Raw genomic sequence first — 24451 nt, 5'->3', positions numbered from 1 at the left:
CTGTTTCCACTGTTTCCCCGTCTATCTGCCATGGAGTGATCGGACCGGATGCCATGATCTTAGTTTTCTGAATGTTGAGCTTTAAGCCAACTTTTTCACTCTCCTCTTTCACTTTCATCAAGAGGCTCTTTAGTTCTTCTTCACTTTCTGCTATAAGAGTGGTGTCATCTGCATATCTGAGGTTATTGATGTTTCTCCAGCAATCTTGATTCCAGCTTGTGCTTCATCCAGCCCAGCATTTGTCATGATGTACTCTGCATCTAAGTTAAATAAGCAGGGTGACAATATACAGCCTTGACGTACTCCTTTTCCTATTTGGAAGGAGTCTGTTGTTCCATGTCCACTTCTAACTGTTGCTTCCTGACCTGCATACAGGTTTCTCAAGAGGCAGGTCAGGTAGTCTAGTATGCCCATCTCTTTCAGAATTTTCCACAGTTTATTGTGACCCACACAGTCAAAGGCTTTGGCATAGTCAATAAAGCAGAAATAGATGTTTTTCTGGAACTCTCTTGCTTTTTCGATGATCCAGCAAATGTTGGCAATTTGATCTCTGGTTCCTCTGTCTTTTCTAAAACCAGCTTGAACATCTGGAAGTTCACGGTTCACATATTGCTGAAGCCTGGCTTGGAGAATTTTGAGCATTACTTTACTAGCGTGTGAGATGAGTGCAATTGTGCGGTAGTTTGAGCATTCTTTGGCATTGCCTTTCTTTGGGATTGGAATGAAAACTGACCTTTTCCAGTCCCGTGGCCACTGCTGGGTTTTCCATATTTGCTGGCATATTGAGTACAGCACTTTCACAGCGTCATCTTCCAGGATTTGAGATAGCTCAACTGGAATTCCACAACCCCCACTAGCTTTGTTCGTAGTGATGCTTCCTAAGGCCCATTTGACTTCACATTCCAGGATGCCTGGCTCTAGATGAGTGATCATACCATCGTGATTATCTGGGCCATGAAGATCTTTTTTATACAGTTCTTCTGTGTATTCTTTCCACCTCTTCTTTATATCTGCTGCCTCTGTTAGGTCCATACCATTTCTGTCCTTTATTGAACCCATCTTTGCATGAAATATTCCCTTGGTATCTCTAATTTTCTTGAAGAGATCTCTAGTCTTTCTCATTCTATTGTTTTCCTCTATTTCTTTGCATTGATAGCTGAGGAAGGCTTTCTTATCTCTCCTTGCTATTCTTTGGAACTCTGCATTCAATGGGTATATCTTTCCTTTTCTCCTTTGCTTTTCGCTGATCCATCTCAAATTAATTTTTGTTTGTATATACAGTTGACTCAGTGCCAATCATTCTTTTTTCACTGAATTTCAATGGAGATTTTGTCATAAGTGGTCCTATATGAATGAGTCTCTTTCTGGACCCTATTCATTGGCCTACTGTCTGTCCTTGTACCCATACCACCCTGTCTAAGTACTGGAACTTTATATTGTAGTCTTGATATCGCACAGTGGAACTTCTCCAACTTTGTTCTTCAATATTGCCTTGGCTAGTCTAGATTCTTTGAATTTCCATATAATTTTAAAATCACTTGTCAGTTTTTTCACACACACATACACGAACACATGTGGGCCAATCTGCTGGGACTTTTGTTGGACTTGCACTGAATCTGTAGATCAAACTGGAGAAAACAGACATCTCAAAACTATTGATCCTTTTGTTTCCATTTGTTTAAGTCTTTGATTTCTCTTGGGTTTCCCTGGTGGATCAGATGGTAAAGAATCTACTGAGAATTTAGGAGACCCAGGTTCAATCTCTGGGCTGGGAAGATCCCCAGGAGAAAGAAATGCCAACCCACTCCCATATTCTTGCCTGGAGAAGCCCCATGGACAGAGGAGCCTGATGAGCTACAGTCCATGCGGTCACAGAGTCGGCTGACACTGTCATTTTTACTTTGATTTTTCTCACACTGTTTTATACTTCTCAGTATAGATGCTATGCCCATATTTCATTGGATTTATTTCTTAGGTATTTAATTTTTTGAATGCTATTGTAAGTGGTATTTAATTTTCTTTTTTAATCTTGCATTTGTTTATTACTAGTCTATAGAAAATACAATTGATTTTTTATTATGGACTTGTATTTGGCAACCTTGCTAAAAATTAATTTACTAATTCAGGTCTTGTCTTAACCAAACTATAAACTAACTGGGAAAGGACATCCCCCAGTGCCTTCTGCAGAATGCTGCCCCTCAATAAATGCTCACTGACTGTCCTGAAAAATCTTCCTGCAGCAGGAAGAGAAACAGGGATGTTCTCTGGGCCCTGGGGACCCCTGGTCATTGGTCCCTAGGCAGGTATAAACCCACTCAAGCTTGCTGCTCACCCCACCCTCAAGCTGAGTAGCTTTTTCTTGTTTACCATCCCTTGCCACCATTACCTCTTTGCTTAGTGGCTAGGAGAGGTCATGCAGAGGCCAAGCGGAAATCACCGGTGGGACCAAAGGAGATGGATTTACACAGCCTCTCTTTCCCTCCAGAGATCATGCCTGGCTTTCTGTAGGAGGCTCTGGCCTGGGCTGGGCTCTGTGGGCAAAAGGGTGCACTGACCCTGAAAGAGTGGGTGCGTGGAGGTCATCTGGGCCTTGGAACACCCAGAACAACCACTCACCAAATATTCACAGGGTCCTAATCTGTGCAGCCCTCTCCTTGGTCCTCAGTTTGCACGGGCCTTATCTTCCAGGACTGTGCTGTGGATAAGGCAGCAATGCCCACGCTACCTGGAAAGGAGGAGAGGTCCTTAAACTGAAGTAGGAGACCTGGGGTTGAGTTCTTGCTCATCACCAGCAAGCTCTAAGCCTTCTAACACATGCCTTCCTGCTCTGCATGGGCCTTGCCTCCCATCAAAGTTTTAAGGGAAAGTAGTCATGCTCTACAGTGGCATCCCACTCTGAGGCTTTACCTTAGAGACAGTCCAGAAGGGAACACTCCCAATCAATGGTCCAGCAAGCGCAGAGCTAGTGAGAGCAGTGTGCATTTAGCTGGAAAGAGCAGTGTGGGCCGGGGTTGGGAAGGTTTACAGGGAAGGTTTGTAAGGAAGGTTTACAGGGTCTTGAGTGTGAGAGTGGGTATGGGATGACTGGGGAGGTGGAGAGGAGGGGGCTACCCCCCCAGTGTGTCTATTTTGGGGGGACCCTATTCTGGGTATTCTCTCTCCACCAGAGAGTATGACCTCATGGAGTAGTCACTTGGGTATATATAAACCAGGGATAGAAAGGATGCAAAAGGTGGTGGGCATCTTGAAGAGAATGGGTGAGGCCCATCGGTGAGGGTCCCTGACTACGGATAGGCAAGGAAGGCCTCACACTGTGGCTGACAGGTTGGGCTGCCTGGTTCAGGCCCAGGGGGTGGTGGTGGTGGTTTAGTCGCTCAGTCGTGTCTGACTCTTGTGACCCCATGGACTGTAGCCCGCCAGGCTCCGCTGTCCATGGGATTTCCCAGGCAAGAATAGGGGAGTGGGTTGCCATGTCCTTCTCCAGGGGATCTTCCCAGCCCCGGGATCAAATCCATGTCTCATTATGTCCCCTGTATCGCAGGCAGCTTCTTTACCACTAGTGCTGTTCTTTACCACTAGAACACATCCCACCTCAAAAAAAAAAAAAAGAGAAAAACAAATTTGTATATCTGAATCACTTTGCTGTATGTCAAAACTAACACAACATTGTAAATCAACTACATGTCAATAAAAATTAATTAAAAAAAGAAAAGCAACTGTCGGCAGCTCCATAGAGCTGCTGCCCCTGCTGCTGGCACCATCAGAGCATGTTTCTAGAATCAGGAGGTGACAGAGTCTGCTCGTCCACATCTCAGAGCATCCTTAAAATGGACTCATACTGTTAGCCTTCTTCTCAGCAGCTTCTGGGTTTCCCCAGGTCGGGTGGGTGCAGCCCAGCTCTCCCAGAGTAGCTCGGGGAAGCGCGTAGTCCTCGGCCAGAGAGGGTTTCAGTGTGGCCACCTCCCCTGCTCCTTGTCTGAACTGTGAGCTAGGACTTTGGCTCTGCTGAATTACAACCACCCTCGAGGACACGCTTTGGGTGGTTTTCAGCCACTTGGGCATATGGACTTTGCTAGAAAGGTGGGACCGGAGGGAGGGCCTTGGACAGGAAAGGGGTGAAGGCTGCCAGACGGCACCAAAGCCAGACCCCTATGCCCTAACACACCTGCTCCACAAAGGGCCTGGATCGGTGCTGGGGCGGCAGTGAGTGTGAGCAAGGGGCGCAGGCAGGCGACCCTGGGTCCCAGGGGAGAACAAGGCCAGGGGTGCGGGCGGGAGGCGGCGCTGAATGCCCCCCATGCCTGAACTCCACCCCCTGCCCCGTGTGCTGGGTGCCAGGCACTGTGGAGCCTCTGTGGAGGCTTTGTGGGTGCCTTTGTTTCCTGGGCGGGCTGCAGGTGAGAGGGCGTTTGGCAGTCACCCTCCACCTCTGCCCGGGCCGTGCCAATGTCAACAGCATAGTCAGTGATCAGGGTGGGGAGGCCATGACAAAGGGCACCCCTCCCCCAAGTGGGATCTGAGAACCCGGTGGGCCTGGCAGAAGCGGGCACCCCCACTTTCTCAGCATCAACACCCACCTCCTCAGCCCAGTGCCACCCTGCACCCCGCCCAGCTGGGTTCCATTTGTCCACCTCATCTCTGTCCTCCGCTGCCAGGCTGGGCCCTTCTCTGCCCACTCTCCCTACTGGCTTACCTGCTGTCACCTGGAAGGTCCCACCCTGTCCCCCTCCGTCTCCATCTCAGCCCACCCCAGGAGCTCAGCCTCAGTCCTTCTCAGCTTCCCCAGGCCTCAGCAGCCCCCATGCTTGCTCCACAGGTGGATCCCCCAGATCCCAGGCTGCCCAGTTGATTTTGGGGCTGTCTCTGTGCATATGTGTGTTGCTCCCCAGGGACCGCAGGGCATGGAAGGCAGAGTGTTCCCCTGTCCAGCCTCCTTCCCAGCCCAGCACCTGATGGACAAAGAGGTCATGTAAGTCCACAAGCGCACTGGTATGGGAAGGAAGGATGTAGTCCTGCCCGTGGTGTCACCCACTGGAAGTCCTAGGTCCACGGACCCACCTGTGTAACTTCTAGGGAGACTGGGACCTTGGCGAGCCAGTCCGCTCTAGGATGAGAAAGTGTGTCAGTCACCCTTTGCAACCCCATGGACTGTAGCTCGCCAGGCTCCTCTGTCCATGGAATTCTCCAGGCAAGAATACTGGAGTGGGTAGCCAATCCCTTCTCCTGGGGATCTTCCTGAACCAGGAATTGATCCCAGGTCTCCCGCACTGCAGGCGGACTCTTTACTATCTGAGCCACCGGTAAGTCCTCTGGGATAAGGAAGCAGTCAAATCACAAAGGGAGATGGGAGGCTGGGGTCTGGGGGTGCCTCGCACCACCAAGAAGGGCAGAGGGAGGATCGATACAGAGAGTCCAGGTGACACCTGGGAAGTCTGCCGCAACCTGGGCCTTTCCCGAGGAAGAATGGAACAAAGGCTGCTGGGAGGCGTGGTGTTAGGAGGTGTGGTGTCCGAGAGGGATGTGGGCCCGGGATTAGAGAGAGCTGCCTTTTATTTATGCGGCTGGGTGGTGGGGACACAGGTGTTTGTGATGTTATTTTTTATGCCTCTTTGTATGTCTGGAATATTTCATCACGAATTTTTAAAGAAAGAGGTGCCTGAGGCCAAGACTATGGAGGTGGCTCTGGAAAAGATGCAGGGAAGAGGCCTGGGGAAAGGCAAGACACCTGTGAGTGCAGATGGAGAAGCAGGGCTCCACAATAGGGAAGGAGGAAGAGATGCTTGGAAAATCCAAGTCATGAATCACTGGGGCTCCGTCCAGACCTTGCCAGAGTGTGGGCAGGGTCGAGCCAGGGTGGTGTCGTCATGGGAATGGATCGCAGATGAGATCTGATCAGGTTGACCAGGATCCACAGAAGCATCTCTTCAGTGGGCCGCCAGCCTCCTGGGTTTTCAGCCGAGGCTTATAACTGCTTCCAGGCACTCAGACACAGCTGTCAGGGGAGGGTGGGAGTTTCCGGTGTTGTTGTTGTTGTTATTTTCAAACAATCATTCTAAAGTAGATGAGTCTTCTTTACAGCATGCCTGGGTTTCAGACTCTGAATCTCTGAAGAACGGATAAATGATGCATTTGTGGGAGGAGAGGGGATTGCAGAGGGGGAATGATTCACTTTACAGAAATGGCTTAAATAACAATGCCTTTTGTGGGCTTAAATGAGATTTGAGGTGCTTGGCTGCTTAGACCCAATCTTATATGGGAAACAGGCCAGGTGCCATGGCCTACTTTGCTGTGGGTGTGTCTCCATCTGTGTGGGGCCCAGAGGGCAGTGCCCAGGGCAGTGGTCCTGTCCTGCATGGGCTAAGAAGAGCCACTCACCACTGGCCTCTCCCCCAGGGAATGAGACCATGTCTGTGGCTTTTCAAGGCTACCCAAGGGAGAGTCCACCTACTTCTTGCCCACCCACAAGGCTGCATGGACCCAGCGCCTTTATTAGATTGCTGTTGCACAGAGTCTGAGCCTGGAGGAGGGCAGATGGCTGGTGGCAGCTCTGGGCCACACTTTGTGGGGGGCACAGTACTTCTGGAATGACTCAGTGAATTCTAATCATATTGACAAGAAAACTGTAATAACGCGCTAGCCGGTGTCCTCTGCTCTAGATTTACACCCGGTACCTGTGGTATTGGATGTTTCAAGCCTGCCTGCTTGTGGTTAGTGTGGTGGAGTATCTGTGAGCCTGATGTTGATAAAGAATCTGTCTCTGTGGCAGGGATTAGATTGGCCAGCCTTGTCTTGCTTGAGATCGGCCACTTTGGGCCATCTGCCAGGGCTGCATATTAGAGTGGATCCTAGAATGTGTCTGGGTGGGATTTTCTGACCTGTGGACTCAAGGAGGTTTGCAAAAGAGACCAGGTGGAAGATGTGGATGATTTGGGGTAGCCTGTGCCTGTGACGGGTTCTTGGCTGCCTCTTCATCACCAAGCTGCTCTGCAGAGTGTCTGGGAACATTGCTGTGTCTACAATGAGGGGGTGTTGTTTGCTGTGGACATCTGGGTACCATACTCAGGTTGAGCAGGTAAGAAAGCAACTTAAATGGGAGTGGGAGCTGAGGACTGTTAACAAGAGTGGGTATAACTCACTAGAAGCTCCTGGACTGCAATCAGAGGCAGTGTGAGCAGAGGACAGGGGTCTGTGGACCCTGAATTGGGCAGTACGCTAGGAACTGGCTGCCCTGGAGGGGGTGGGCAGGGCAGCCGTGTGTGCCCAGGGCTCTGGAGGGGATCGCAGGCTGCAGTGTGTGAGGCAGGATGCCGTCTGGGTCACGGGAGTGAAAATGCCACCTAGAACAGCCCCGAAGGAGACCTCTGGTTAAACACGATGCCTTGGCATCTATTTACCTCAGCCCCCTTTCTAATCACCCCTACACCCATGGCACTAAAGAAAATGACAGAGCCTGATGCCCCGAGGACCGTGAGAGCAGGGAGGAGCAGAGAGCAGGTGAAAGATGTCGTCAGCAAAGATGTGGAGGCGGAAAGTCTATGGATGGACAGTTGCTCACTGAGCAGAGAGATGAAACCCAAGGGTGGGTAGTGAGAAGAAATCTCGAGAAGCAATCATTCCACCCCCTGCCAACCCTCAAGCAGAGCAGAAATGGGAGTCACATACTTCTGAAGGTAAGATGAGGAATGGCTTTGAAAACTTGGGAACTGGCTAAAAATTTGTGTGAAGAATCCTTACACCCAGAGCCCCTCCTGTAAACTTCCCTTCTCTGCTTTGGCCAAAGACTAGAAGTTTCTTTTCAGAAGGATATGATTCAGTGAATTTCTGGACCCTGAGACACTGTGTGCATCTGAGAGCAGGTTTGCACACTAGACTCAAAATGAGAGCATTTATTTAAAGACTACATCCCAAGTGGTGAGACTTCCAGCTCCTCTCTACTCTCTGCCCCAGTGTCTGTCCCCGAGCAGAGTGACTGGAAGGTTCCTTTGCAAGTAAACTGATTGGCCCAAAAAGAAAAAATTCTATACATACGGTATATATGAGTAGGTATGTATATGTGCATATGGATGTGTGTTTATGTATATGTGTGTATATGTGTAGATACATATGTGTACTCGAGTGCATATACACACACATGCGTGTGTGTATGTGTGTGTATATGTATGTTTGTGTGTGTATACATACAAATATATGTTTGTGTGTATGTATCTGCATGTTTGTGTGTTTATGTATGTATATATTCCCCCAAAGAAATGACCAGATTTCTACCTAATCACCCATAGAGAAATCACTGACTTTTTAGTGACTTGCTCTTAACTATTAATGCTGGTCAAGGATCACCTGGCATTTGTGAAAAGAAAAATCTGTAATATATGAGATCAAGAGAGAGGGAAAAAACAAATAAACTGGAGGGGGTGGGGAAAGGAGCTGAAGGGATGAAAGCCAAGTCTAGGAGCGGAAGAAAACTTCAGTAAAACTATAATTAATGTCCTCAGAGAGATAAGAGGAGATAAAGCAGCCATAAAATGAGAATGGGGGTTATAAAAAAGGAACATGCAAAGAATAAGGAAGGACTCTAAGAAGTTAAACATATAATAGCAGAGTTTTAAAAATCAGTGGAAGATTTGAAAGGTGAGTTGAGGGACTTTCTTAGAAAGTAGGAAAAGAAGACAACAATGTAGGAAGTAGGAAAAAAATAATTAGGAGATTTAGAAGCTCGGCCCAGGAGGATCAACAGGAAGGGTTCCAGAAAGAGAGAACACAGACACTCGAGGGGAGGAGATTATCGGAGAAGCTGTGTGAGAAAGTCCGCAGGACTGAAGGACACAGGCTTCCGGGCTACATGGAGGGTCGCAGTGGATGCAGAGACTCACCAGATGACCTGTTCTGGCGGAGCTCCAGAGTCTTAAGGACAAAGTGAGGCTTTATACAGCTTTCAGAGTGGAGGAAAGTAGATTGCATACAAACAGGACAGAACTCGGCTTTCCAACAGTGTCTCTGGAAACTGGAAGACATGGGGACAATGCCTCCAGTCTTCCAAGGGCAGGTGGTTTCCACGTTTCTGTTCACAGCCAAACAGACTCTCAAGAGGGAGACAGAATAAAGTTGGTTCAAATAGGCATGGTCTCAAAGGGCGTACCTTCTACACACCTGTACCAATGAAGCAGGCGGGTGTATCAAAATGAGAATGGCATGTACAGTAGCCAACGTAATGGGTCCCCAAAGATGACTGCATCCTAATGCCCAGAACCTGTGAAAATGTGATATTCCGTAGCAAAAGGGGAGTTAAGTTTGCAGAGGGAATAAAGACTGCTAACAGCTGACCCTGAGATGGGGTGATGATCCTGGGTTATCCCTCCGGGTCCAATGTAATCACAAGGATCCTTAGAAGCAAGGGAAGGAGGCAGAGGAGCAGATGAGAGTCATGATGTCCGGGGAGGACTCTCCCAAGGTCGCTTGGCTAGGAGATGGAGGAAGGAGCTCTGAGCCAAGGACTGTGGGTTCCTCTGGAAGCTGGAAATGCAGACAGCCTCTTGAAGCTCTTCTCCCCCAGAACCTTCAAAATGAAGGCTGCCAACACCTTTCTTTAGTCCAGCGAGACCCATTTCAGACTTCTGACCTGCAGAACTGTAAGGCAGTACATCTGGGTTGTTTGAAGCCACTTAGTTTTCAGTAATGTGTTGCAGCAGCAATGGACACTAATACAGTGTGGGATTCCGGAAGCAAGGAGTGAGAAGTCCCAGGTGACAGCTGTGCAGAAGGCTCAGGTCCAGGCTGGACTTGGAGCATGGAGAGCTCTGGGTGGGATCACGCCTGGAAAAAACCAAAAAGGAACAGACAGATTGCACTCAACTGTTTGGAGAGGGATTTGAACAGTTCTCTGTGTGTGTAAATAGGCATTGTATGCTCAATCGTGTCTGACTCTTTGAGACCCCATGGACTGTAGCCTGCCAGGTTCCTTGGTCCATGGAGTTCTCTGAAGACTGGAGTGGGTTGCCATTTCCTTTTCCAAGGGATCTTCTCGACCCAGGAATCAAACCCACCATCTCCTGCAGCTTCTGCATTGGCAGACAGATTCTTTACCACTGAGCCACCTGGGAAGCCTGTAAATAAATGTTAGGTGCATACAAAGCCATTTTTAATATTAGAGAAAATATCAGGGAAGAAAGGAACATCACGTGGCTAATCCGTGAGCAGTGGCTGTCCAGTCATCATAGCGTAAACACCGACAATTGATTTAACCAAGATGGTGGCATCACTCTGTTGGGAGAATGGAGAGGACAGGAATGTGGGTTTAGAGGAAGTGGGATTGGGGGCATAGGAAACCTCATCTTCCTTTCCGGGGCACTAATAGATAATATCCAAAAATGGAAGTTCTGTAAGTGGTTATATATAGTGTGTGCTCTGAACTGTGGCCCTCCAGAATTCAAATATTATATCCCTAACCCAGTGTTTGGAGTAAGGAAGTAACTAAGGTTAAGTGAGGTCATATGGTGGAGCCTTGATTAGCATCCTGATAAGAAGAGACCCCAGAGTACTCACTCTTGACTGTGTGAAGACACAGCGAGGCGGTGGTTATCTGCAAGCCAGGAAGCAGGCTCTCTCAGAAACCAGACTCGTTGGCACTTAGACCTTGGACTTCCTAGCCTCCAGGACCATGGGAAATACATTTGTATTGTTTAAACCACCCAGGTCTATGGTGTTCTGTGGTATGTTTGAAAGTTGTAACATGCTGACTAATACAGCATGTTATTTAGAAATATGTCACTGAAGACCATAGATCAGTGATCAGTGATGTGTGCTCAGTCATGTCTGACTCGTTGCGACCCTGTGGACTGTAGTCCTCCAGGCTCCTCTGTCCATGGAATTTTCGAGGCAAGGATACTGGAGTGGGTTGACAGTTCCTACTCCAGAAAAGACAATAAGAAATAGCTAAATAATTGAGAGTGGTTATCTCTGGGAATTGGAAATCAGTGTGGGGAGGTCTGTAGCCAGGAGTGCTATTTTTCATTGTTTGGTTTTATTACTTTTACTTTTTCAAGTCTTGTATATGTGCTAAATTTTTAAAGTAAAACAACAACAACAAAAATGGAATTTATTGGCTTAGGTAAGTATAAAGTTCAGAAACAGAGTGATCTTTAGGAATAGTTTGATGAGATCTCCAGCTCCAATTTTCTGCAGCTCAGTGCTATTCTCTGAACTCTTTTATAGTAGCAAAATGGTTGCAGCAGCTCCAGCCCTTACATGTACCTTCAATATCTCTGATGATGGAGCTTCTCCCCAAGAGCTCCCCAGGAAACATGTCCTGCATCTTATGTGATAGAATTTGTCCCAGTCACCATAGCCAGGGAGCTGAACTGAGCTGATTGGCTTAAGCCAACCATAACCCACCTTGGAAATACATTGACTTTGAGGTGCAAGTGGTAATCTGGGAGGAAATTGGTGTTCTTCTGCTGAGAGGAAGGATGAAAGGATGATGGGTGGCTCAGAGTAGCAAGTGTCCAGTACAAATGTGTTCCTCTGGACAATATCTCTTTGTGAGATGTAGGTCCCTCCTAATTCTTTTGATAGGTTGGTTGGTTGGTTTGGTGGCATTTAAGTTAAATGTTAACTTTTGCTCTGTGTGACTCATGAAATAGGGAAGACTGGACATAAAGAAAATGACTTGATAAGGGAGGTTAAAGGGGGCGTCCCACACCATATAAGGGATGTGGCAACATGAAAAAATGAAAGACAGAGGTGAGTCCAAAGCCCCATTCTTCAGGGAAGTGTGTACTACTGTCACTTAGTTGGACACAATAAAAAATTTCAGCCTCGAGTGATTGAAGGACAAGTCCCAGACAGTTCCCTGACTTCACCTCCCTTCCCAGCCAGCCTACCACAGATGCCGGAAATTACGTCATTAGAAACTCATTTCTGTGTAAGAAGTTCCCATGACTGTTGGGAGGGGGCTACATTTGGCTATTGCCTGTCGCTAAAGCAGAAGGCCTTAGTTTGCCAAATCCTTCCTGGACAGCTGCAGCGGGAGGAGATTTGGGGTGTGGGAGGGAAAGAGGGGAGAAGTATCCGGAGGTGGGGGGGCACTCAGCACAGGTGTGGAGGTGGGAGAAAGAGAACCAGGTGAGGACTAAGATTGGGTGGGGGGAACAGCACCAGTCCTTAGTCCCTGGAGTGCTAACCTTAACCTGAGTCCTGAGAAGGAGAGTACTGGACACTCCCTACAACTCAAGTTAGCCAGCTTGCCAAACTCATCAGCTCGCTCCATCCCTCTGACTGATGTCCACAGCTGGAGGAACACTTGGGGCAGGAAGGCAGCTGTCCAAAATGTCCACCATGTCTGCTCCCACCAGCTGAGCTGAATGCTTTCCTAGAGGCAGCTGGCTTACTTCCCAAACCTGTTTATGCCAGTGGAACTTGCTATTGTAATTATGCAATTTAATTAAGTATTATACAAACCAATTAAATCCCATTGCAAAAAAAAAAAAAGAAATTGTTTTCAATGAAAACTCAGTTGAAAATTTGGAAAGAGTCAAAAAAAAAAAAAAACCCAGTTCATTTTATTTAATAAAAAAATGCTGTTGAGTTAGATGTGGATGAAACAACTAGGAAAGGTTGGGGAAATATTCATGAAATTGAGGGAGACTTTTGCACTCAGATTATTTTGCAAGTGTATTTAGCTTCTCGTTCCATTTAAGAAAACCATACTTAGAAATAAGTGTGATTTATGCCAGAAAGACAATCAGAACAATTACATCCAGGAGATGTGAAGGTAAAGAAACATCTTGACTTTACATCCAAAGTTCAGTGAGTGAATACACAAACATGCAAGATGCTAAAATGTTTCAGCTCACTGACTAATCATCTCAGCTAAGAAAGCTTCCTGCATAGCTTATTTATGGTGGGCTTCATCTCCTGGACAGTCCTCCCACTCTTCTGACTCAGAGGCTGGTATGCAGGGCGAGATCACACTTATGAGCCGCAGATGCTTAGTTGGCCGGGTTTCCCAAAACTGGCAGAATTGGGAGAAGCCAAGGAGAAGCAGAGAAAAAAAAAAAACAAACTGAGGATGGCTTCAACCTGGATCAGCCCCCTCTGCTGCCTCCCAGCTGTTACCCAGCGGCCTGAGCAGTAGGTCCAGCCTGCCCTGCACTCTCCGCAAACTATCCCCCCCCACCCCACCCTGAGAGAACAGGGAGCAGGGTGATTCCATACATGAGACTGAAGCTCAGAGGCAGCTGCCGTCTGGGTTCTTTATCTGCCCTCAAGGCTGCAACTGTGGCCTCTGCACACACCTCCTTCTCCAGCCACACCTGGTTATGCTTGACCACTCCCACCGATGCCTGTTTGCTAAGAGTCTCTCTTTCTAGACCGCCCTTTTGCCCTGACTCTTCCTATTTCCCCCCTTCCTTCAAGCTTCTGCTTACTGTCTGCTGCCTCCAGGAAGCCCTCCCTGGTTACCCGCTGAGCTTACTGCATGTTCCACCCTCCTGCACTTAGCCTTGACTGCTTTCACATCTTTCCAAGATGCGGGGCAATTTTAGGTGCCGAGGAGAGGTTCTCACCCAGGTTCAACCCAACGCCTCCCCTGAGCTATAAAATTGGAGTTCTTCTTGAGACCCTTTCTGGATTTTATTTCAGACACTCCCACCTCACAATCACCACCCTGTAGGACTGCACAAATTTCACCAGTAAAGCCGCCACAATGGACACAGAGATTCAGGAGTATTTGTCCTGAACAATTGATGTGGGAGAACCACGAACTTCCGAAGGGCTGTAGGACACTGGGGTCCGTCCCTGGGTCCCCAGTTCTCGAGGAAAAGTTGCAGTTCAGTTCAAGTCTGTTTCTTTAAAAAAACCTTAAAATCAGAGACTTCCTGTAAGCGAGGCACTGGGCTGGGGGCAGGGAGGAGTAAGGCTGGGAGGGGCTGGAGAGGAATGACACATGATGGCACCTCCCTTCAGAGCGTTTGAGCAGGTGGGGAAGATGGCCAGTGCCTGAGGAGCTGGGATGGTGATGCACAAAATGCGGCGGGAGGTGGGGTGTCCGGGCAGACTTCTTACAGGGGTGAGAGCTGGGGGACCTGAGGGGAAATCGGAGGGTGGGCCTTCCAGGTGGGCGGGTGGCCAGGACGGTTCTTATACTTCACACAGATGTAAGTAGTGCTTCCGGCGGCCCTGGTGCGCCTGGGGGCCTCTGTCGGGATGGTTTCTGACGCCTCCTGGGAGGGGAAGCTGGGTGGTTGAGGACACATCTTTTTCTAAGTCGTGCGGTGGGATTTCCAGGGAAGAGTTCTGACTCAGCTTTCCCAGGCCCCAGAGGTTGGTTGACGCTGCTGGAGGGACACGTCGTGGTTGGCCTGGGATAGCCACTTTATGCCTACTGTCCCCCGGTAGCTATTAACAGTGTCCCCTTTCATTCTCAAAGTGCCCTTGTTTGGACAATAAAAGGGAGTGTCTGTGCTGGGGGGGAATGATGCAGTCCCGGGGGAGCAGGGCCTGCAGGGGACAGCTTTGGGGGCAGCCTTCACCAGGGGCTCCCCTTCTGCTGTGGGGGTCACCCGTCCCGTGTCCAAACACCTGTTACACCACCCGCGCTGCCTGGATCCTATGGGCATTGGATGTCACCGGCAGAGTCTTTCACATCATTGGGATGCAGAGTAAATGGTGGAGTTTGAAAATAAAAAGCCAAGTAAATCCTTTCCTGGGGTAATCAGTTTTTTTCTTCCATCTGAAAGGGGGCCGAAAGCATCTTTTTCTCTGGGAGAAAGCATGCTAGTTGCTCAGCTGTGTCTAACTCTTTGCGACCCCATGGACTGTAGCCTGCCAGGCTCCTCTGTCCATGGAATTCTCCAGGCAAGAATACTGGAGTGGGTTGCCATTCCCTTCTCCAGGGGTTCTTCCCGACCCAGGCATCCAACTTGGGCCTCCTGCATTGCAGGTGGATTCTTTACTGTCTGAGCCACCAGAGAAAGCCTGATATTAATTATTCCTATCACACTGGACACCAGGTGAGATAGAACTTCCTGGAAAGTAGGTTTGGATACTGGGAGGAGCATGAGTGATAGGATGCAGGGCACCAGGAATAGGACAAGGGCAAGACCCACACAGGCAGGAAAAGCCACCAAGGGGAAGCCAGTGGTCACCGAAGACAGAGCAGGCCCGCCTCCTGGTTCCGCCGTGTGGAGCTCCGAATGCTGCCTTTGCCAGCCTAACGTCCGTCCCCACGGGGGCTGACGAAGCAGCCTTGCTCCCAGGGCCCTCCTCCTCCCCTCCCCACACGCGTGCCCACACCAGCCTCGAAATCCCAGCCCCACGAGGCAGCAGAACCAGGCCAACAGGCAGAGTGGGCAGCCCACGCCTCTCCAGACCCCATCAGCCAATGAAGTCAGGCACAGAGAACCTTCTTATTAAACCCACGAGGCTCCCTTCTGCCCCTCGGCCCCTGCGGGGATTCTGCTGCGCTGAGATGCCTTCTTCACGAGCCCTGCAGACATGAAGGCTTTGTCACGCTTTCTTCCTTGTGTTACAGAAAGAGAACGTTTTTCCCCAGATTTGAACCGTTTTTCAATATTACAACATCAAGTATTCTCTATCTTCCCCCCTGCATCCACTCAAGTTCTGCTGAGCTTTCACCATCCTGCCTCACCAGCCAGAGAGCGTTGGGAAGGACCCCCTCAGTGGGCCCCCGTCTCCTTCTTACCCTGGCAGTGTGGGCAGGGGGATCCTGGGGGTGGGAGTCTGGACAACCTTCCCCTGCTTCCTCAGGCCAGGATCTGCTGGCAGCCCTGGCTCAGATTTGCCCAAGCCCAGGAACACTTCCCTGAGGCCAGACAAAAAAGAAAACGTGTGTGACTGAGCAGTCGGACTGGGGCTGGGCAGCCTGACCAGAGAGATTAGGCCTTTGTTCCCTGGACAGGCTCTCTCGCCTCCCCTATCCCAGGCCCAAGCTCCCAGCTTTGGCTTTGGCTCTCTGGGCTCAGCCCTTTCTCCTCCTCAGGTTGTTTTAGGGTTCTAGGCCAAGGTCACAGAAGTTCAGACTTCCAAGGGGGCCATCACCCCCCAAAGCAATGACTGAAGAGGATTTGGTTGCCTTGGAAGACACCGTTCTCCAGTGACAAGCTCACACTTTCCCGTCCCAGTCCCCCCACCTCTCTCTCCTTCTCTCTCAATCAGAGCAAACCAACCTGGTCTGGTGCCCTGCGGGCTGGACCTCAGCTCATGGGTTTCCCCGAGGTGCCCGCATGCAGGCCCCAGGGCCAAGGGCCACACTACTGCCTTGCAGGCTGCTTGGCAATGACCACACACACACACACACACATTTTTCAGCTCTTCCAGGGAAAAGCAGGGAAATGTCCATTTGTTGAGTGGGCTCTCAACGCTGAGCAACATCGCATGTGCAGGTTTGTCTCGGGGAAGCCCCTCTGAATGTGCTCCCAGGGCTGAGAAAGTGGCCTCTGGACCAAACGCAAGGTCTCCCCCAAGGTGTGGGGGGTGCTGCTGTTCATTCCGTTCAGCAAATACTCAGGAGTTTGCTGGAGGAAAGGGAGGCTTACCATCAGATTCTTCCCTTTCTTGGGGAAATAAAGAGGCGTGCAAGTCATCACTGTTGAATTCAAGGAATGTTTATCGAGCACCTACTATATCGGCTGTTGGGGGTGGAGGAACAGAAAAAGGCTGGGTGGAGTCTGGCTTGTGGGCATGGACTGGATCTCTGTTTGACTCCCTTCTGGAGGGCAGTGGCTATGAACCTGGCCCAGCGCACGTGCTCAGAAAGAGTGAGTTGAGGCTGAGTCACTGCCTGGCAGGCAGAAGTGTCCCGGTTGCTGGGGTCCGTGGCTCTGTTTGCCTCACCAGCTGCCGGGGTGGGGGTTGGGGGGGGTGCTCCTGCTGGCCTGCCCTCTTGGCTTTCCCAAACAGTCTCTAGCACTTTGGACAGACGTGGTTGTACTTCTAGTTGGAAAGACCGTGCCGGTCTCTGGACCTTCCTCCAAGACCCAGCGTGGCATCTGGTGGCCCAGCGGGGCTCAGTGATGGGGGTGGGTACTACCTGGCCCTAAGTATTGTGTTTTGGGGTTGGTTTTTTTTTTTAACTAATAGACTATTTTTTTTAGAACAGTTTTAGGTTTATAGAAAAATTGAGCAGAAAGTATAAAGTTCCCATATACCCTTTTTCTTCCCCTCCCTCCAAGTGTCTCCCACTATTAATATCTTGCATTAGTGTGGTACATTTGTTACAACTGGTGAACCAATATTGATACATTATTGTGTTTATTCTTTTATTGAAGTATATTGTGTTTTCTTCAGGTATGCAGCAAAGTGATTCAGTTTTACATATGTATATGTGTATATGTGTGTATATCTATATTTTTTAATTCTTTTCCATTATAGTTTATTAAAAGATATTGAATATAGTTCCTTGTGCTATATAGTAATTCCGTGTTGTTTATCTATTTTATATATGATAGTGTGCATCTGTCAATCTATTGATATATGTTTATTAACTATAGTCCATAGTTTACACTAGAGTTCACTCTTTGCGTTATACAGTTTTACGGGTTTTGACAAATGTATAAAACCATGTGTCTACCATTACAAGGTCACACAGAATGGTTTCACTGCCCTAAAAACACCCTGTGGTTCACCTCTTCATCTGGACTGTCTTCCCTCTGGCAACCACTGATCTTTTTCTTATCTCCATAGTTTTGCCTTTTCCAGAAGGTCATATAGTTGGAATCATATAGCATGTAGCACATTCAGATTGACTTCTTTCACTTAGTAATATACATGTAAGACTCCTCAATGTCTTCATGACTTGATAACGCATTTCTTTTTAGCACTGAGTAATATTCCATTGCATGGATGTACCACAGTTTATTTCTCCATTCACCCACTGAATGACATCTTGATGGCCTCCACTTTTGGCAATTGGGAATGAAGCTGCCATAAACTTCTGTGTGCAGATTTTTATGTGGACATAAGTTTTCAACTCCCTTGGGTGAATACTTAAGCATGTGCTTGCCGGATCCTATGGGAAGAGCATGTCTGATTCTGTAAGGACTAGACAAACACCAGACAGACTGTGCCATTTTATGACCTCAGGGTGGTTAATTTTAATATTAGCAGAAAAGCAAACTGTAACCCACATAACACAGCCTCCAAAGGATCCTGGGAAGAGAAGCCCCTGCCTCTCTGTCACCATAGACCTCAGCTGACCCACCCTAGTGTCAGCTCATCACCCCAGGCGTCTTCTCATCGGGTGCTGGGCTGCCACCAGCCCAGTAGCACTTCCTATGGGAGCTCAGTCAGCTCTCCTGCATGTGCTGGGCTCGAGCTGGGAGCTGGCACTTAGCAGAGAGCACACAGTCTGCATTCCCCAATGGGGCTGACCTCCCAGGGAAAAGCTGGTCTCACCGTCCTCACCAGAGAACATAGATGCCGCACCTGATGCCAAGTGGGTCCCACTTGCTCATTTCATCTCTGCTTCAGCCCCAGGAGGTAGGAGGTCAGTGCCATTATTCTGCCCATTTTGCTGGTAAAAATCTAAGGCAGAGACAGGTTAAGTCACTTGTCCCAGGCCACATAGCTGGTCAATGGCAGGGTCAGTCTGGCTTTAAACCCCAAACCATTATGGCCTCCTGGGAGCTGCTAGGCCCTGCAGCAGAGACTAATGACCTCCCTGTCCCCTGAGGGCAGCTCTCACAGCCTCTACCCTTCCCTGTGAGGTAGAGCCAGTCCTTCAAAGTCATTCCCAAGGTGGGGTGGGGGGAAGCTGGAGTCCGCCGCCTGCCATCCAGCGTCAGACAGCCCCCTCCCAGCCCCGTGTGCTTGCTGAGGCTGCTATGGGGCTCAGGGTGCACGGGACGCACGGGAACCCTCCCGCCACCCACTGGGTGTGTGCAGGCTCCAGGCTGGGGGTCTGGGACTTGTGTTCTGCTTCTGGTCTTGTCCTTGGTGTGACCTGGGGTGAGCCATTTGCCCTCTCTGGACTCAGGTATCCTGGTTGTAAAGTGAGGGATTTATAGGGTTCCTGTAGCATGGACATTTGATGTTTTTCAAAAAGCCATTAGAGACCCTGAGAAGAATAACACCAATTTTCTGTCACATGCTGATTGTAAGTGCTGTGGCAGTTCTTAGTAGAGAGAGGTTAGTGCCGATTTAAAAAAAGAAAGAAGGAAAAAGATTTCATGAATTTGCGTCAGTTCTCAAAGGCAGCATCTCTACAAAAGTGCTAGGGAGAACAAGGGTGTTTATCCATGAGCAGAAAGGCCACAAGGGGCCAAGGTCATGTCCACAGCAGGCTCTGACCTGTCCCCAGTCTGGGGCTTCCCCTTCTCTGGTGTCCAGGGCCAAACATGGCCTGACCCACAGGCACTGTTTCATTCTGGGCCTAGATTTTCACGGTCCCCAAACCATGCAGTCCTCTGCCTGGTCCCTTCTGGTTGACATCATGCAGGTGAGATTTCATAGTAAACTCGCAGGCCTTGAGGGAACACCTGGGAAAGGCTCTGAGTCCTAGGACTTGGTTTGAGCAAGGATGTTTGTGAGCCGGATGCTTCTGAGAAGGTCACTCAGCTTCTCTGGGCTTCCATCTTCCTGGCTGTACAGTGTCATGGGGGAAGTTTGCAGGCAGGGACCACACCTTCTCTGGTGTGCATACCCACAGGTAGCAAAGACCCTGGGATACCACCAATGCTCAGTAAACAGTTAACTCTATCCAACCTGCCAGACAGGTACGTGACTGCCATTTTTTAATTATAAAGCATCACACAAGTGTTAGCTAATATTAATATTCGCGTTAGTCGTGTCCAACTCTTTGCGACCCCGTGAATGGTCGCCTACCAGGATCCTCTCCATGGCATTTCCCAGGAAAGAATTGGAGTGAATTGCCATTCCCTTCTCCAAGGAATCTTCCCGACCCAGGGATAAACCCTGGTCTCTAATGTTAGTACGAGCATTAGGCTGTTAGTCTCCTAGTTCCGAGTCACACTTCGTCTTCCTGTTGCTTCTGAAAGCCAGGAGCAGTCAGAGAAGAGGGCCTAGATGTTTGTGGCCACACGTTTGCAGACATATGTGGGCCTGCCGCCTTCTCAGTGTCTATACGCTCCGGGAGGAGAAAAGAAGGGATAAGCGTGGAGAAAGGGAGGGAGGTCGGACTGCACAGCCTGGTCAAGGGCCAAGCGTTTCTCCACATGACAGCGGGCTAGAGCCAGACCCCTCGGCACCTTGACCTCTGGTTCCGTGTCTCCTCGGGGAGAGCCAGGCATGCACGCCCTGCAGAGGTCTGGCCCTTGACAGACAGTGCCGACTGATCATGGAGCCAAGGGCTAGGGAGACGGAGCCTGGGTGATGATGTCCTCTGGCCCGTTTCCAGCCCTTCCTGGAGATTCGAGGAAACAAGTCATTAGTCTGGAGTGTTCCTTAATGAGAGCAAGGCAGCCAGATTGTTGGGTTTGAGAGCCCCCAGGTCAGGGTCGGGGAAGGCACCTGAAATCATTAGGGACCTTTTGTTGCCTGAGGGGCCATGAACTTGAACCTTATTTCTCCAGAGGTGAAGGGGTGCCCAACATTTGGGAGGATGGATGGGGTGAGGGATGGGTAACTATTAACTTGGAAAGTTGATAGCGTCACATTCTCACTGCAGACCATAATTGGGGGAAGAGACCTTCGTGATCACTCCCTTAACTAGCAGAGGAGAACATGAAGGCTCAGAGAGGGAACGAGGCTTGTCAGGAGGTCCCGTCAGACTCTTCTTGTCTCACAAGCCTGGATTTTTTTCAGGTCTTTATTGAACTGAATTTGTTACAGTATTGTTTCTGGTTTCTGTTTGGCTTTCTGGCCACTGTTGAACCTGCACCCCGTGCACTGGAAGGCGAAGTCTTAACCACTGGACTGCCAGGGAAGTCCTAAGCCTGGATGGTTTCTCCTTTTTTTTTTTTTTCCCCTTGTGACATTATTTTTTGAGGCTTAACGCACGTTCCAAGAAAAAAAAAATCAGGATACAGAAAAAAAAATTATCCATGCTATTTATTCACTCTCACTCACAGAAGCTGTTAGCTCTAATGACCTTTCCAAATTAATAAAATCTGTAAATGTTCGATTGTGTATTGCACACATTGAGTTACACCTCTAAATGGCTGGAGGGACCCGCTCGCCCGCCTGGAGTATCTAGCTCGAGGGTTCTGTAGTCAGCTGGTATGCTCTGCACCCCAGGCAGGGACCTGTGCCCGGATTCCCTGGGAAAGGAGGCCCGGCCCGTTTTCCCTCCCAGAGCTTTCAAAAAATGTTAGTGACGATCCTGGTCCAAAGGTCCTTCCAGGGAATTTAGGGGAGAGACAAACCCTTCAGACATGAATACAGAATCATTCCCAAACAAGTGCTCGATTGTGGCTTTGTGATGTTCGCAGGACTTAGATCCACTAGAACGAGTAGGATTCGGTTTGGCGGAGGCCACAGGAAACGGCTTTCTGGGCAGGGAGCATGGGGTGAGAAGGAGCCCATGTGCCTGGGAGAGGAAGCTGGTCCTGGGTTTGGTGAATGGGACTGGCTGGGTGGAAGGGGTCCCCTCTCTGGGCGGTGATGGGGTTCGGACTCTGCGAAGTGGGCACGAGGAGATCCTGTTTCTTGTGCTCAGACACCTCCACCTGTGATGATGCTGCATGAACGCCATGTTTGCAAGCCATGGGTTCCCTGGCCCAGAGTCACACAGCCCAGTTTGTCCTTGAGTGAGAAAAGCTATGTTACTACAGGATGATTTTTTTTAAGTGTGGTAAAATATGCGTAACATTTACCATATTAACCATCTTTAAGTGTATAGGTTAGTGGCATTGTTTATTCACATTGTTGTGCAACCATTGCTACCGTACGTCTCTAGAATGTATGGTTTCATCTTCATCTTCCCCAAATTAAACACTTAACTTTCCATTCCCCCCTCACCCCAGTTCCTGGTAACCTCTCGACTCTACTTTCTGTCTCTATGAATTTGACTACCCAGTGAGTGAAGTGTGAAAGTTGGCTCAGTCGTGTTTGACTCTTTGCGACCCCATGGACTGTAGCCTGCCAGGCTCCTCTGTCCATGGAATTCTCCAGGCAAGGATACTAGAGTGGGTAGCTGTTCCCTTCTCTGGGGGATCTTCCCAACTCAGGGATCAAACCCAGGTCTCGCGCATTGCAGGCGGATTCTTTACCGTCTGAGCCACCAGGGAAGCCCAGATACCCATATGAGTAAAATCATACATTTGTCCGTTTGTCTTATTTTCACTTATAATGTCCTCTAGTTCATCCATGTTGTAGGATATATCAGAATTCACTTCCTTTTTAAGTCTGAGTAACATTCCGCCATATGCATGGACCACATTTTGTTCACCCATTCGTCCAATGGACTCTCGGGTTTCTCCCATCTTCTGCCTATTGTGAGTGATGCTGCTATGAACATGGGTGTGCGAGTATCTAAGTCCCTTGCAGGACGATTTTGAGCTTTTAAAAGCAAATGCTTCGGGCTTTCAAATCATCAGGGGTGATCAACTGACCCTCACTGCTATCACTCCATGAGGAACAGATTGTCAGATTGCTGTTTCCCATGTGTGAAGACTCTTCTGCCTTGAGCAGAGCTCTTCATTACCCTCTGCCAGGGACACAGATTGCAGGCTGGACTCTGCGTGCACCCGGCCTTTCCCCACGCCACACTCAGCGGCTTCCGTCTGCACGCTAGCCAGTGTCAAGGCCTCTTTGCCTTCACTTCTTATCCTGCATCAGTCGTGTTGAACTTGTCCCTCACTGAGGTAGCAGATGCTCTGCACTCTTGCTGGGTAAGTTCTTTCTCCTACCTTCTAAAATGGATTTAGCCACGATCGTAAAAGCCACGGGAAATCACACAGGCACAGTGCTCCCTTCTGGTCCTGTGTCCTCCCCACCTCCTCCAAAAATCTCTCCGAACGCTGCCGAAGAACTAAAAGACATGCTGTCTTGAAGCATCACTACCGCTGGCCATTAATTGCCTCTACAGATCCCAAACTCACCTAAAACACATTAAAGTGGTGACATCCTCAGGCAGAAAGGCAGGAGAACGCACAGTTCAGGTTGGCATTGTCATTAACTCAAGTCTTTGGTGTCAACTCCCTCCCGCACGGAATGTCCTGCCTGGCCCTACAGTCAACCTCCGAAATGCATTTTCTGGCCTTTGTTGGTTTGTGTCAGCTCTTGAACATTATTTAAATGTAGTTTGGGGCCCATGCATGCAATTACCATTGTGTTATTATTCAGAACCAGATTGTTAAGATTCAGGCAGCTGTACAAGGAGATGCCCTGTGCTGTGAGGTCCAATTTAGGAGGGCCTTCCGAGCTGGCGCGCAGGGTTGCTAGGCAACCCCATGCTACAGAAGAGGAGGCCTCACTCCGAGTGGGAAGAAGCCCAGCGCCTTCAGGGAATTGGAGGCAGTGGTCAATCTGAGACTGGCATGGCGCCGGGGAGGGGGAGGGAGGCGACGTGGGCCGAACCCTCGGCCGGAGGAGGGGGGATCTTGCCAGGGGCGGCCACCCAACTAGCACGCAGTGTTCCTGGGAGGGGAGAGTGCTGCTGGGAGTGAGAACGCAGAGAAGGTGCAGAAGCCAGAGGTCGGCCAGGAAACTGCTGAAGGATACCCAGAGCAGATGCTAATATGCTTCTCCATCCCTTTCTTCTCTTTGCAGGAAATGAGCAGGTTTGCACAGAAACTGCTGGCCTGAAATTTAAGAAGAAGACGTGGTCGCTTGTGAGTCTGAATTTTGCCTTCTTCGGTCTGTGGTTTGACAGTGTTCCTGGGAAGTGGGTGGGTTTCCCCGTTTGGGGAAGGGAACGTGACCTGGACGAAGTCGGGCTTTTGGTTCTTCCAGAAGGTGCCTCTGGCTGGGTGGGACTGGACCCAGGGACGGAAGTCTGTGAAGGCTCATGGTCTGAGCCCTGGCTCAGCCCTTGGTGGAGGGTGCGCCCACTGGCTCATGATAGAGAGCAGTTCCACTGGGGTCGATTGGTGTGTGAGGAAAGCAGGACTCCTTTGGTATGAGGGTGACGTGGTTTTTTGTTTTTTTAATTTTTTGCCCTGTTTGTGGGGCCACGGACAGTTTGCACAATTCCAAGTTTGCTGCTAGGGTGATATTATTTAAAACAGTAAATTCTCATACAGGCCATTTAGCAGTGTGTTAAACTGAGAGCAATCATATGACCCAGTCCATTACTCAATCTGGGAATATTATTAATTCGCCAGACGCCTGGCACTATCTGGTGGCTCTGAGAAATACAAGAGAAGCTGCAGGTTCAGGCTCTGTTTTGGAGGAACTGTCAGTCCAGTGTGGGAAGAGAAGACATCTGCCCATGAAACCATGAAAGAACTTTATGAAAGGGCACGCATCCTGCTCTGGCCTGGATGGCACAGGCAGAAATACTGGTGATGGGAGTGGTTAGGGAAGGCGTCCTGGGAAA

At 49.4% G+C, this 24451-nt stretch overlaps 1 protein-coding gene across 2 annotated transcripts in view; it reads left to right on the top strand.

The window, feature by feature from the left end:
• The window catches only part of ZBTB7C (zinc finger and BTB domain containing 7C), a 299100-nt gene that overhangs the window by 119452 nt on the left and 155197 nt on the right, over positions 1 to 24451 (top strand). For both annotated transcript variants that reach the window (XM_043444424.1, XM_043444420.1), the window contains exon 2: positions 23683 to 23744. The gene's annotated coding sequence lies outside the window, so the exon portion shown is untranslated. The remainder of the gene's footprint in view (positions 1 to 23682; positions 23745 to 24451) is intronic.

The sequence above is a fragment of the Cervus canadensis genome, chromosome 23, assembly GCF_019320065.1.
Source record: "Cervus canadensis isolate Bull #8, Minnesota chromosome 23, ASM1932006v1, whole genome shotgun sequence".
Lineage (NCBI taxonomy): Eukaryota > Metazoa > Chordata > Mammalia > Artiodactyla > Cervidae > Cervus > Cervus canadensis.
Note: the sequence above shows the minus strand (reverse complement) of the source record. Positions and strands in the feature narration are given on the sequence as shown.